The sequence below is a fragment of the Macaca mulatta genome, chromosome 16 (genome assembly GCF_049350105.2).
Source record: "Macaca mulatta isolate MMU2019108-1 chromosome 16, T2T-MMU8v2.0, whole genome shotgun sequence".
Classification (NCBI taxonomy): Eukaryota; Metazoa; Chordata; class Mammalia; order Primates; family Cercopithecidae; genus Macaca; species Macaca mulatta.
The window spans coordinates 58,690,271-58,702,467 of record NC_133421.1 but is presented as its reverse complement, the minus strand read 5'-3'; the positions used below and the strand labels follow the sequence as shown (position 1 = coordinate 58,702,467).

The window sequence follows — 12,197 nt, the reverse complement described above, 5'->3', positions numbered from 1 at the left end:
ATGTTCAAGCTCCTTAGCTTGTTAGAAAGGCCTGTTAGTTTGGCCTTTTCACATCTCTCCAGCTTTCTCACTCCTAGGAGGCTGCCCGTATCTTGAGCTACTTGTAATTTCCCTGAATAAGCCAAGCTGTTGCTCTCCTCCATGACTTTGTTTTGCTGATGTGTCTCCCTTGCTTTTTCCTTTGCTTCCTTTCAAACATCGCTTACCTAGCAAGACTCAGTTGGAATTCCTTGTCTACATTTTTTGGTCCTAAATGGTAAACTGGATGGACTTTTACTGTGGTACCTGTACCCTTTATTGTATTTGTTCACCACTAGATGTTGTTCATAATCTCATGAGTGAAACATGATTCCTGTTATTATTTTAGTTTGCTCAAGCTGTGATTTTGATTTCTGCCACTGAACAATGGGTAACACAAGTTAGGTGATTCATAATGTTAGAGGAGTTTATACTAGTTCATCAGGGAAAGCAATACTTTCCCGCCTCCACATTCTTGACATGTATTTGTCAACTTATTTCTTTCCTGCTAGGTTTTATTCACCTTTGTGTCTCCAGCATTTAGTTCAATGCTTGCTCCATATGTTAGACATACAATTTTATAAACTTTTATAAACTTTTTTTATTTTATAAAAAAACTGACTTGATTACAGATAGAACAAAAAGTTGGCAACAAAGAGTCAAGCTCCATAAAATATTTGAGGAAATTATTCTGAGCCAAATATGAGTGACCAAGGCCTGATGCAGACTCTCAAGAGATCCTGAGAACATGTGCCCAAGGTGGTTGGGTTATAGCTTGATTTTAGATATTTTAGGGGGACAGAGGCGTGAAAGGAAAATAAATTTTGGGGCCCCCAAATCACTAAGCTAAAGGGAAAAGTCAAGCCAGGAACTGGTGAGGGCAAACCTGCCTCCCATTCTATTCAAAGTCATCCCTGTGCTGAGATAAATGCACATCTGATTGCCTCCTTTGGAAAGGCTAATCAGAAACTCAGAAGAATGCTACCATTTGTCTCTCACCTACCTGTTACCTGGAAGCCCCCTCACTGCTTCAAGTTGTCCTACCTTTCTGGACAGAACCAATGTACCTCTTACATATATTGATTGATGTCTCATGTCTCCCTAAAATGTATAAAACCAAGCTGTGTCCCAACTGCCTTGGGCGCATGTTGTCAGGACTTCCTGAGGCTGTGTCACAGGTGCAAGTCCTCAACTTTGGCAAAATAAACTTTCTAAATGAACTGAGACCTGTCTCAGATATTCAGGGTTCACATTTTGGTAACCAGGAAGGAACTCTTGAGTGGAGGTGCCCCCCCCCCCGAACTTTGACAAATCTCCTATCAGTGCTTGGTACCATCTTGAGCTATCTTTATGGCTCAAACCAATAGGACAATTTGCTGAGGCCTGGAAGAATGCCCTCCAGAGAATCCCTGATCTCTCACAATTTGGTCAAGATCTGATTTTGCTGTACAACTTTTTTTTTTTTTTTTTAATTTTATTTGCTTCCTCCAGCACAAGGAAGGCAAGTTTTCCTGCTTCCATGATAATGGAAGGCAGGTTACTTCTTGAGGACTTTGAACTTGCTCCCAACCAGGGAAGGCGAATTTGAAGGTTTTTTTCCTGCTTCTAGGATAATAGAGAGCAGTCTTCAGCCTGAGACCTGTCCCCAGGTAAGTAACTGCATTGGCGTTTGTCTTGGCTAAAGTTAAGGTTAACAACCAGCTAGTCTTAATTTCTCCTTACCATTAGAGTGCTCAGTAATCATATAAGTTGTGCGATTGTTTGTTTTGCTTAACGTTTTTGTTGTTGTTTGTCTCTGTTTTTGTTGTTTCAGCCTTTTTCCCATTGGGTTTGACCAACTGTATCTGACTTGATCAAATCCAAAGAAAGTTTCAAATTATGGGGAACAAGCCTTCTGAATTGACTAAATTCCCACACATACACAAAAAGGTGGCCTTGTTATGTAAACAAAACCTTCAAGTAGTCAAAATCAAAAATCTTTCCTTTTTTTTCCTTCTTGCTGGCTGTTTTTCAATTCCCCCATACTCCCCCCATACCCCCCTTCCCACGAAGGGAAGGTGACAATGGCTTCGTTAACACAAAGGTGATAACGGCCAGCAAAAAGGAAAAAAAAAAAAAAAAGGAAAGCTATTTGATTTTGATTTTGATTACTTAAGGGGATTTATTTACATAACAAGGCCACCTTTTGGGTAGCCAGGCCAAACTGTAAGAGCAATGGCTGTCACCCCACAGTGGAGTTCCATAGCTAATGTTCTGCCTTCTTTTTATCACCACGATAGCCTGGGTTTTGTCCCTAAATGAAGCCCTTTCTGGTTTCATACCTGATACTTCTGAAATAGCAGCAATTTTTCCTATTTGAAATACAGTAATGAAATTTAAAAAGACTTTTTTTAAAGGAACTCAATGGTTAAAAGTCAGCTCAATTAAAAGCTAACATCGAAGATGCATGCGTGTGTGTGTTTGTATTTTAAAGGACTTTATTTTTTTTTTTCCTCTTAGGACCTTGTCTTTTTTTTTGAACAAAAGCTTTTTTCTTCTCTGTTGACTGAATTCCGTTTTCTTTATTTGCTTCTGCTGTCCCTCCTTTCTTTTGCACCCTCTGCTGCATGAAGGACCTAAAATAGTTTATAATAGTCTGAAGTTCCTTAAAGAAAACAGAGAAGGTGTAATCCCAGCACTTTGGGAGGCCGAGGTGGGCGGATCATGAGGTTAGGAGATCAAGACCAGTCTGGCCAACATGGTGAAACCCCGTCTCTACTAAAAAAAAATACAAAAAATTAGCCAGGAGTGGTGGCGGGCACCTATAGTCCCAGATACTCAGGAGGCTGAGGCAGGAGAATGGTGTGAACCTGGGAGGCGGAGCTTGCAGTGAGCCGAGATCACGGCCACTGCACTGCAGCCTGGGCAACAGAGCGAGACATTGTCTCAAAAAAAAAAAAGAAAAAAGAAAACAGAAGGTGCCAGACTCCCTTTTGGGAAATGTTTGTTTTTCCTTATGGAATCCAAAGAGTGTAAACAGACAAGTTTGTCTCAGTTCTCAAACTGCTTTTGTATTGTGTTACCTGATTTTTTTTAACTAAAATAGTTATTGCTACAGAGGCAACTCTTGGGTTGTTAAGGAAGAATGTAGTTTAGACACTTAGAAATGTCTTTGTTTAAAAAATTTTTTTTTTGCGTGCACTGGAAAAGTATCATGAGGTCTAGCCTCACAGTAATTCTTCCTTTTTGGAGATCCAGGATTCAGGTGGCTCTGCCCAGAGATCAGAGATCCACTTAAAAGGGAGATAGTCCCTATTATCTAAATAAAATTGATTTCCTTATACAATCCTATGATACATTTCTATAATTTTATGTTTGATTTGGCATCCATCTTTAATCTCCCTCTAGCACCACCAGACTTTTTCTCTCTGTACCTTGAGATGTAAATTTCGTTACCTGATTTTTCATCTAAGAGTTGTTTCCTTCAATATGCAGATTTAAGGCTATTTAGCTGACAACTGCCGGGGTAATGAAACAGGTTATCAGGAGTTCGCAAGTCTAAGACAGGAAAAGAAAAGTAGGTCTTATGAATCTATCAGATGTACTTGTATTGGTATGCCTAATATGTCTGTGTAATTATGTGTTGTGTACACAATGTTTCACTACTAAAAATATATAAAAGCTCTAATTTTCGTTCCAAGATGGCTGAATAGGAACAACTCTGGTCTGTAGCTCCCAGTGTGATTGATGCAGAACATGCGTGATTTCTGCATTTCCAATTGAGATACCTGGTTCCTCTCACTGGTACTGGTTGAACAGTGGGTGCAGCCCACAGAGGGCGAGCTGAAGCAGGGCAGGACATCGCCTCACCCAGGAAACGCAAGGGGTCTGGGGATTTCCCCTTCCTAGCCAAGGGAAGCCATGACAGACTGTACCTGGAAAAATGGGACACTCCCACCCAAATACTGCACTTTTCACAAGGTTCTAGCAACCAACAGACAAGGAGATTCTCTCTCATGCCTGACTTGGTGGGTCCCACGCCCACGGAGCATTGCTCAAGGCTTGCGCAGCAGTCTGAGATGGACCTGTGAGGCTGCAGCCTGGTGGGGAGAGGGACATCTGCCATTGCTGAGGTTTGAGTAGATAAACAAAGTGGGGGGGAAACTCAAACTGGGTGGAGCCCACCACAGCTCAGCAAGGCCTACTGCCTCTATAGACTCTACCTCTGTGGGCAGGGCATAACTGAATAAAAGGCAGCAGAGGCTAGGCACGGTGGCTCATGCTTGTAATCCCAGCACTTTGGGAGGCCGAGGTGGGTGGATCACGAGGTCAGGAGATTGAGACCATGGTGAAACCCCTTCTCTACTAAATATACAAAAAATTAGCCAGGCATGGTGGCGGGTGCCTGTAGTCCCAGCTGCTCAGAGAAGCTGAGGCAGGAGAATGGTATGAACCCAGGAGGCAGAGCTGTGAGCCGAGATCACACCACTGCACTCCAGCCTGGGTGATAGAGCGAGACTCCATCTCAAAAAAAAAAAAAAAAAGGCAGCAGAAACTTCTTCAATCTTAAACATCCCTGTCTGATACCTCTGAAGAGAATGGTGGTTCTCCCAGCATGGCATCTGAGCTCTGAGAACAGACAGATTGCCTCCTCAAGTGGGCCCCTGAACCCCATGTAGCCTAACAGGGAGACACCTCCCAGTAGGGGCTGACAGACACCTCATACAGACAGGTGCCCCTCTGGGACAAATCTTCCAGAGGAAGGATCAGGCAGAAATATTTGCTGTTCTGCAATATTTGCTGTTCTGCAGCCTCTGCTGGTGATACCCAGGCAAACAGGGTATGGAGTGGACCTCCAGCAAACACCAACAGACCTGCAGCTGAAGGACCTGAATAGCATCAATATCAACAAAAAGGACATCCATACCAAAACCCCATCTGTAGGTCACCAGCATCAACAAAAAGGTCATCTACACCAAAACCCCATCTGTAGGTCACCAGCATCAAAGACCAAAGGTAGATAAAACCACAAAGATGGGGAGAAACCAGAGTAGAAAAGCTGAAAACTCTAAAAACCAGAGTGCCTCTTCTCCTCCAAAGGATCGCAGCTTCTCACCAGCAGTGGAACAAAGCTGGATGGAGAATGACTTCGACAAGCTGACACAAGTAGGCTTCAGAAGGTCGGTAATAACGAACCTCTCTGAGCTAAAGGAGCATGTGCTACACCATCACAAGGAAGCTAAAAACCTTGAAAAAAGATTAGACGAATGGCTCACCAGAATAAACAGTGTAGAGAAGAACTTAAATGATCTGACAGAGCTGAAAACCATTGCACAAGAACTTTGTGATGCATGCACAAGCTTCAATAGCCAATTCGATCAAGTGAAAGAAAGGATATCAGTGATTGAAGATCAGATTAATGAAATAAAGCAAGAAGACAAGATTAGAGTAAGAAGAAATGAACAAGGCCTCCAAAAAATATGGGACTATGTGAAAAGACCAAATCTACATTGATTTGTGTACCTGAAAGTGATGGGGAGAATGGAGCCAAGTTGGAAAATACTCTTTAGGATAATATCCAGGAGAACTTCCCCAAGCTAGCAAGGCAGGCCAACATTCAAATTCACAAAATACAGAGAACACCACAAAGATACTCCTTGAGAAGAGCAACCCCAAGACACATAATTGCCAGATTCACCAAGGTTGAAATGAAGGAAAACATGTTAAGGGCAACCAGAGAGAAAGGTCCAGTTACCCACAAAGGGAAGCCCATCAGACTAACAGCGGATCTCTCAGCAGAAACCCTATAAGCCAGAAGAGAGTGGGGCCCAATATTCAACATTCTTAAAGAAAAGGATTTTCAACCCAGAATTTCATATCCAGTCAAATTAAGCTTCATAAGTGAAAGAGAAATAAAATCCTTTACAAACAAGCAAATGCTGAGAGATTTTGTCACCACCAGGCCTGCCTTACAAGAACTCCTGAAGGAAGCACTAAACATGGAAAGGAACAACTGGTACCAGCCACTGTAAAAACATGTCAAATTGTAAAGACCATCAATGCTAGGAAGAAACCACATCAACTAACGGGCAAAATAACCAGCTAACATCATAATGACAGGATCAGATTCACACATAACAATATTAACCTTAAATGTAAGTGGGCTAAATGCCCCAATTAAAAGACACAGACAGGCAAATTGGATAAAGAGTCAAGACCCATCAGTGTGCTGTATTCAGGAGACCCATCTCACGTGCAGAGACACACATAGGCTCAAAATAAAGTGATGGAGGAAGATCTACCAAACAAATGGAAAGGAAAAAATAGCAGGGGTTGCAATCCTAGTCTCTGATAAAACAGACTTTAAACCAACAAAGATCAAAAGAGACAAGGGCATTACATAATGGTAAATGGATCAATTCAACAAGAAGAGTTAACTATCCTAAATATATATCCACCCAATACAGGAGCACCCAGATTCATAAAGCAAGTCCTTAGAGACCTACAAAGAGACTTAGACTCCCACACAATAATAATGGAGACTTTAACACTCCACTGTCAATATTAGACAGATCGATGAGACAGAAGGTTAACAAAGATATCCAGGACTTGAACTCAGCTCTGCACTAAGCAGACCTAATAGATATCTACAGAGCTCTCCACCCCAAATCAACAGAATGTACATTCTTCTCAGCACCACATCTCACTTATTCCAAAATTGACCACATAGTGGGAAGTAAAGCACTCCTCAGCAAACGTAAAAGAACAGAAATCACAACAAACTGTCTCTCAGACCTCAGTGCAATCAAATTAGAACTCAGGTTTAAGAAACTCACTCAAAACTGCACAACTACGTGGAAACTGAACAACCTGCTCCTGAATGACTACTGGGTAAATAATGAAATGAAGGAAGAAATAAAGATGTTCTTTGAAACCAATGAGAACAAAAACAAACGTACCAGAATCTCTGGGATACATTTAAAGCAGTGTGTAGAGGGAAATTTATAGCACTAACTCTCCACAAGAGAAAGCAGGAAAGATCTGATATCGACACCCTAACATCATAATTAAAAGAACTAGAGAAGCAACAGCAAACAAATTCAAAAGCTAGCAGAAGGCAAGAAATAACTAAGATCAGAGCAGAACTGAGGGAGATAGAGACACAAAAAACCCTTCAAAAAAATCAGTGAATCCAGGAGCTGGTTTTTTGAAAAGATCAACAAAATTGTTAGACTGCTAGCAAGACTAATAAAGAAGAAAAGAGAGAAGAATCAAATAGAAGCAATAAAAAATGATAAAAGGTATATCACCACAGATCCCACAGAAATACAAACTACCATTGGAGAATACTATAAACACCTCTATGCAAATAAACTAGAAAATCTAGAAGAAATGGATGAATTCCTGGACACATACACCCTCCCAAGCCTAAACCAGAAAGAAGTTGAATCTCTGAATAGACCAATAACAGGTTCTGAAATTGAGGCAATAATTAACAGCCTACCAACCAAAAAAAGTCCAGGACCAGACAGATTCACAGCCAAATTCTACCAGAGGTCCAAAGAGGAGCTGGTACCATTCCTTCTGAAACTATTCCAATTAATAGAAAAAGAATCCTCCTGAGAATTTTAGACCAATATCCCTGATGAATGTCGATGCAAAAATCCTCAGTAAAATACTGGCAAACCAAATCCAGCAGCTCATCAAAAAGCTTAACCACCATGATGAAGTTGGCTTCATCCCTGGGATGAAAGGCTGGTTCAACATCTGCAAATCAATAAATGTAATCCATCACATAAACAGAACCAATGACAAACACCACATGATTATCTCAATAGATGCAGAAAAGGCCTTTGACAAAATTCAACAGCCCTTCATGCTAAAAACTCTCAATAAACTAGGTATTGATGGAACATATCTCAAAATAATAAGAGCTATTTATGACAAACCCACAGCCAATATCATACTGAATGGGCAAAAACGAAGCATTCCCTTTGAAAACTGGCACAAGACAGGGATGCCCTCTCTCACCCCTCCTATTCAACATAGTGTTGGCAGTTCTGGCCAGGACAGTCAAGCAAGAGAAATAAATAAAGGATGTTCAAATAGGAAAAGAGGAAGTCAAATTGTCCCTGTTTGCAGATGACATGATTGTATATTTAGAAAACCCCAGGCCGGGCGCGGTGGCTCAAGCCTGTAATCCCAGCACTTTGGGAGGCCGAGACGGGCGGATCACGAGGTCAGGAGATCGAGACCATCCTGGCTAACACCGTGAAACCCCGTCTCTACTAAAAATACAAAAAACTAGCCGGGCGAGGTGGCGGGCGCCTGTAGTCCCAGCTACTCCGGAGGCTGAGGCAGGAGAATGGCGTAAACCCGGGAGGCGGAGCTTGCAGTGAGCTGAGATCCGGCCACTGCACTCCAGCCCGGGCTACAGAGCAAGACTCCGTCTCAAAAAAAAAAAAAAAAAACCCCATCGTCTCAGCCCAAAATCTCCTTAAGCTGATAAGCAACTTTGGCAAAATCTCAGGATACACAATCAATGTGCAAAAATCACAAGCATTCCTGTACACGAACAACAGACAAAGAGTCAAATCATGAGTGAACTCCCATTCACAAATGCTACAAAGAGAATGAAATACCTAGGAATCCAACTTACAAGGGATGTGAGAACCTCTTCAAGGAGAACTACAAACCACTGCTCAACGAAATAAAAGAGGACACAAACAAATGGGAGAACATTCCATGCTCATGGATAGGAAGAATCAATTTTGTGAAAATGGCCATACTGCCCAAGGTAATTTATAGATTCAATGCCATCCCCATCGAGCTACTGATGATTTTCTTCACAGAATTGGAAAAAAGTACTTTAAAGTTCATATGGAACCAAAAACAGAGCCCGCATAGCCAAGACAATCCTAAGTAAAAAGAACAAAGCTGCAGGCATCATGCTACCTAACTTCAAACTATACTATAAGTCTACAGTAACCAAAACAGCATGGTACTGGTACCAAAACAAAGAGATAGACCAATGGAAAGGAACAGAGGCCTCAGAAGTAACACCACACATGTACAACCATCTGATCTTTGACAAACCTGACAAAAACAAGAAATAGGGAGAGGATTCCCTATTTAGTAAATGGTACTGGGAAAACTGGCTAGCCATATGTAGAAAGCTGAAACTGGATCCCTTCCTTACACCTTATACAAAATAGTATAAGGTATTTAATCAAGATGGATTAAAGACTTAAATGTTAGACCTAAAACCATACAAACCCTAGAAGAAAACCTAGGCAATACCATTCAGGACATAGGCATGGGCAATGACATTATGAGTAAAACACCAAAAGCAATGGCAACAAAAGCCAAAATAAACAAATGTGATCTGCTTAAACTAAAGAGCTTCTGCACAGCAAAAGAAACTACCATCAGAGTGAACAGGCAACCTACAGAATGGGAGAAAATTCTTCCAGCTACCCATCTGACAAAGGGCTAATATCCAGAATCTACAAAGAACTTAAACAAATATACAAGAAAAAAACAACCCCATCAAAAAGTGGGCAAAACATAAGAACAAACACTTCTCAAAAGAAAATATTTATGCAAGCAACATTAAAAAATGCTCAGCATCACTGGCCATCAGAGAAATGCAAATCAAAACCACAATGAGATACCATCTCACACCAGTTAGCATGGCGATCATTAAAATGTCAGGAAACAACAGATGCCGGAGAGGATGTGGAGAAATAGGAACGCTTTTACACTGTTGCTGGGAATGTAAATTAGTTCAACCATTGTAGAAGTCAGTGTGGCAATTCCTCAAGGATCTAGAACTAGAAATGCCGTTTGACCCACTGATCCCATTATTGGGTATATACCCAAATGATTATAAATTATGCTGCTATAAAGACACATACACATGTATGTTTATTGTGGCACTATTCACAATAGCAAAGACTTGGAATCAACCCAAATGTCCATCAATAATAGACTGGATTAAGAAAATGTGGCACATATACACCATGGAATACTATGCAGCCATAAAAATGGATGAATTCATGTCCTTGCAGGGACATGGATGAAGGTGGAAACCATTATTCTGAGCAAACTCTCAACAAGTACAGAAAACCAAACACCACATGTTCTCACTCATAGGTGGGAATTTGAACAATGAGAACACTTGGATACAGGGGAGGGAACATCACACACTGGGGCCTGTTGAGGGATTGGGAAGGGATAGCATTAGGAGAAATACCTAATGTAAATGACGAGTTGATGGGTGCAACAAACCAACATGGCACTTGTATACCTGTGTAACAAACCTGCACATTGTGCACATGTACCCTAGAACTTCAAGTATAATAATAAAAAAGCTCTAATTAATTGGCTTGAAGAAAAATGAAAGCACTTAAATACTTTATCAGAACAAAAGGAAAGACTAGTCAAATGCTTTTTCAAGTTTATGTGACTTAAGTAAAATCTTTAATAAATAAGCTAGCTTTAAAATTATTGGTAAAGTAATATTAGAAATGTCATAAGAATTGCCAGCATACATTTTTGTTTGTATTTATTGTTCAAGCAATTTCACACTTATCCCTGCCAAATACTATAAGGTGTCAAAATTTTGGCATAGGGTTTACAAAACTATAAATCCAGCCCCAAACACAATGATCTTTGCTTGTGTAATTTTTAATAAAGAAGACTTTGATATTGGTTTAATGAAGATAGCTACAGCTTGAATTATTTACTAAAATACTATAACCTCTAATCTTGTGGCTTTAGGCAGTCTAGTCTACAGGCAGGAAGGAGGTCTGTTTTGGGAAAGGATTGTTATTGTCTTTGTTTCAAGGCTGTATTAGTTGGGGTTCTTTAGAGAGATAGAACTAATTATATATATATTCCATTAGAGGGATAGAACAAATGGAATATATATATATATATAATACACACACATACATACATACATGCATATATATATATATATATATATATGGATTTAATATTAAGTGTTAACTCACACAATCACAAGGTCCCGCAATAGGCCATCTGCAGGCTGAGGAGCAAGGAGAGTCAGTTTGACTTCCAAAACTGAAGAACTGGGAGTCCAATGTTCCAGGGCAGGAAGCATCCAGCATAGGAGAAAGATGTAGGCTGGGAGGCTAGGCCAGTCTCTCTTTTCACATTTTTCTGCCTGCTTCTATTCTAGCCGAGCTGGCAGTTGATTAGATTGTGCCCACCCAGATTAAGGGTGGGTCAGCCTTTCCCAGCCCGCTGACTCAAACGTTAATCTCCTTTGGCACCACCTTCACAGACACACCCAGGATCAATACTTTGTATCCTTCAATCCAATCAAGTTAACACTCAGTATTAGCTATCACAAAAGCTAAACTATAAACTCAGATCCTCCCAAAGTTAGTTTTGCCTATGCCCAGGAATGAACAAGGACAGCTTGACGGTTAGAAGCAAGATGGATTAAGTCATATCTTTTTCACTGTTTCAGTTATAATTTTGCAATGGCGGTTTCATAGCTTTAAATGATGACTATCGCAGTTTTCATAAACTAGGTAAACAAAATAAAATAATTAGGTAAATGTAATGGGAGAAATACTTGTAGACAAACTTGTCATAATTTAGAATCTAAACTTATGTTAAATTAAATAATAGATATTTCATTATTTGGGTATTTTTCCAATAAAAATATCTTGTAGGAAAACATTCCTTCTTGAAAAAAGTGTCCTTTTGAAAAAGGTGAATAATTTTTGTCTAATTCAATGCTTAAAGGTTATGTATAATCAAGGTAAAAGGAACCAGGAAATAAGAGAGATGTAAAGAAAATTATAGAAATAAAGGCCAGGCCGGGCGCGGTGGCTCAAGCCTGTAATCCCAGCACTTTGGGAGGCCGAGACGGGCGGATCACGAGGTCAGGAGATCGAGACCATCCTGGCTAACACAGTGAAACCCCGTCTCTACTAAAAATACAAAAACTTAGCCGGGCGAGGTGGCAGGCGCCTGTAGTCCCAGCTACTCGGGAGGCTGAGGCAGGAGAATGGCGTGAACCCGGGAGGCGGAGCTTGCAGTGAGCTGAGATCTGGCCACTGCACTCCAGCCTGGGAGACACAGCGAGACTCCGTCTCAAAAAAAAAAAAAAAAAAAAAAAAAAAAAAAAGAAATAAAGGCCAGGCATGGTGGCTCACACCTGT

The 12,197-nt window shown here is 40.7% G+C and overlaps 2 long non-coding RNA genes across 2 annotated transcripts in view; both read right to left on the bottom strand.

Annotated features, from left to right (window-relative positions):
- LOC144335575 (uncharacterized) overlaps positions 1 to 12,197 on the bottom strand; it is a 65,489-nt gene that overhangs the window by 26,154 nt on the left and 27,138 nt on the right. The gene's annotated exons all lie outside the window — the stretch shown is intronic.
- LOC144335586 (uncharacterized) lies at positions 1,472 to 2,693 on the bottom strand. The gene is made up of 2 exons (XR_013406511.1): positions 2,188 to 2,693; positions 1,472 to 1,921 (listed from the first exon to the last, which is right to left on the bottom strand). It is a non-coding gene; the product is annotated as an uncharacterized LOC144335586 (long non-coding RNA).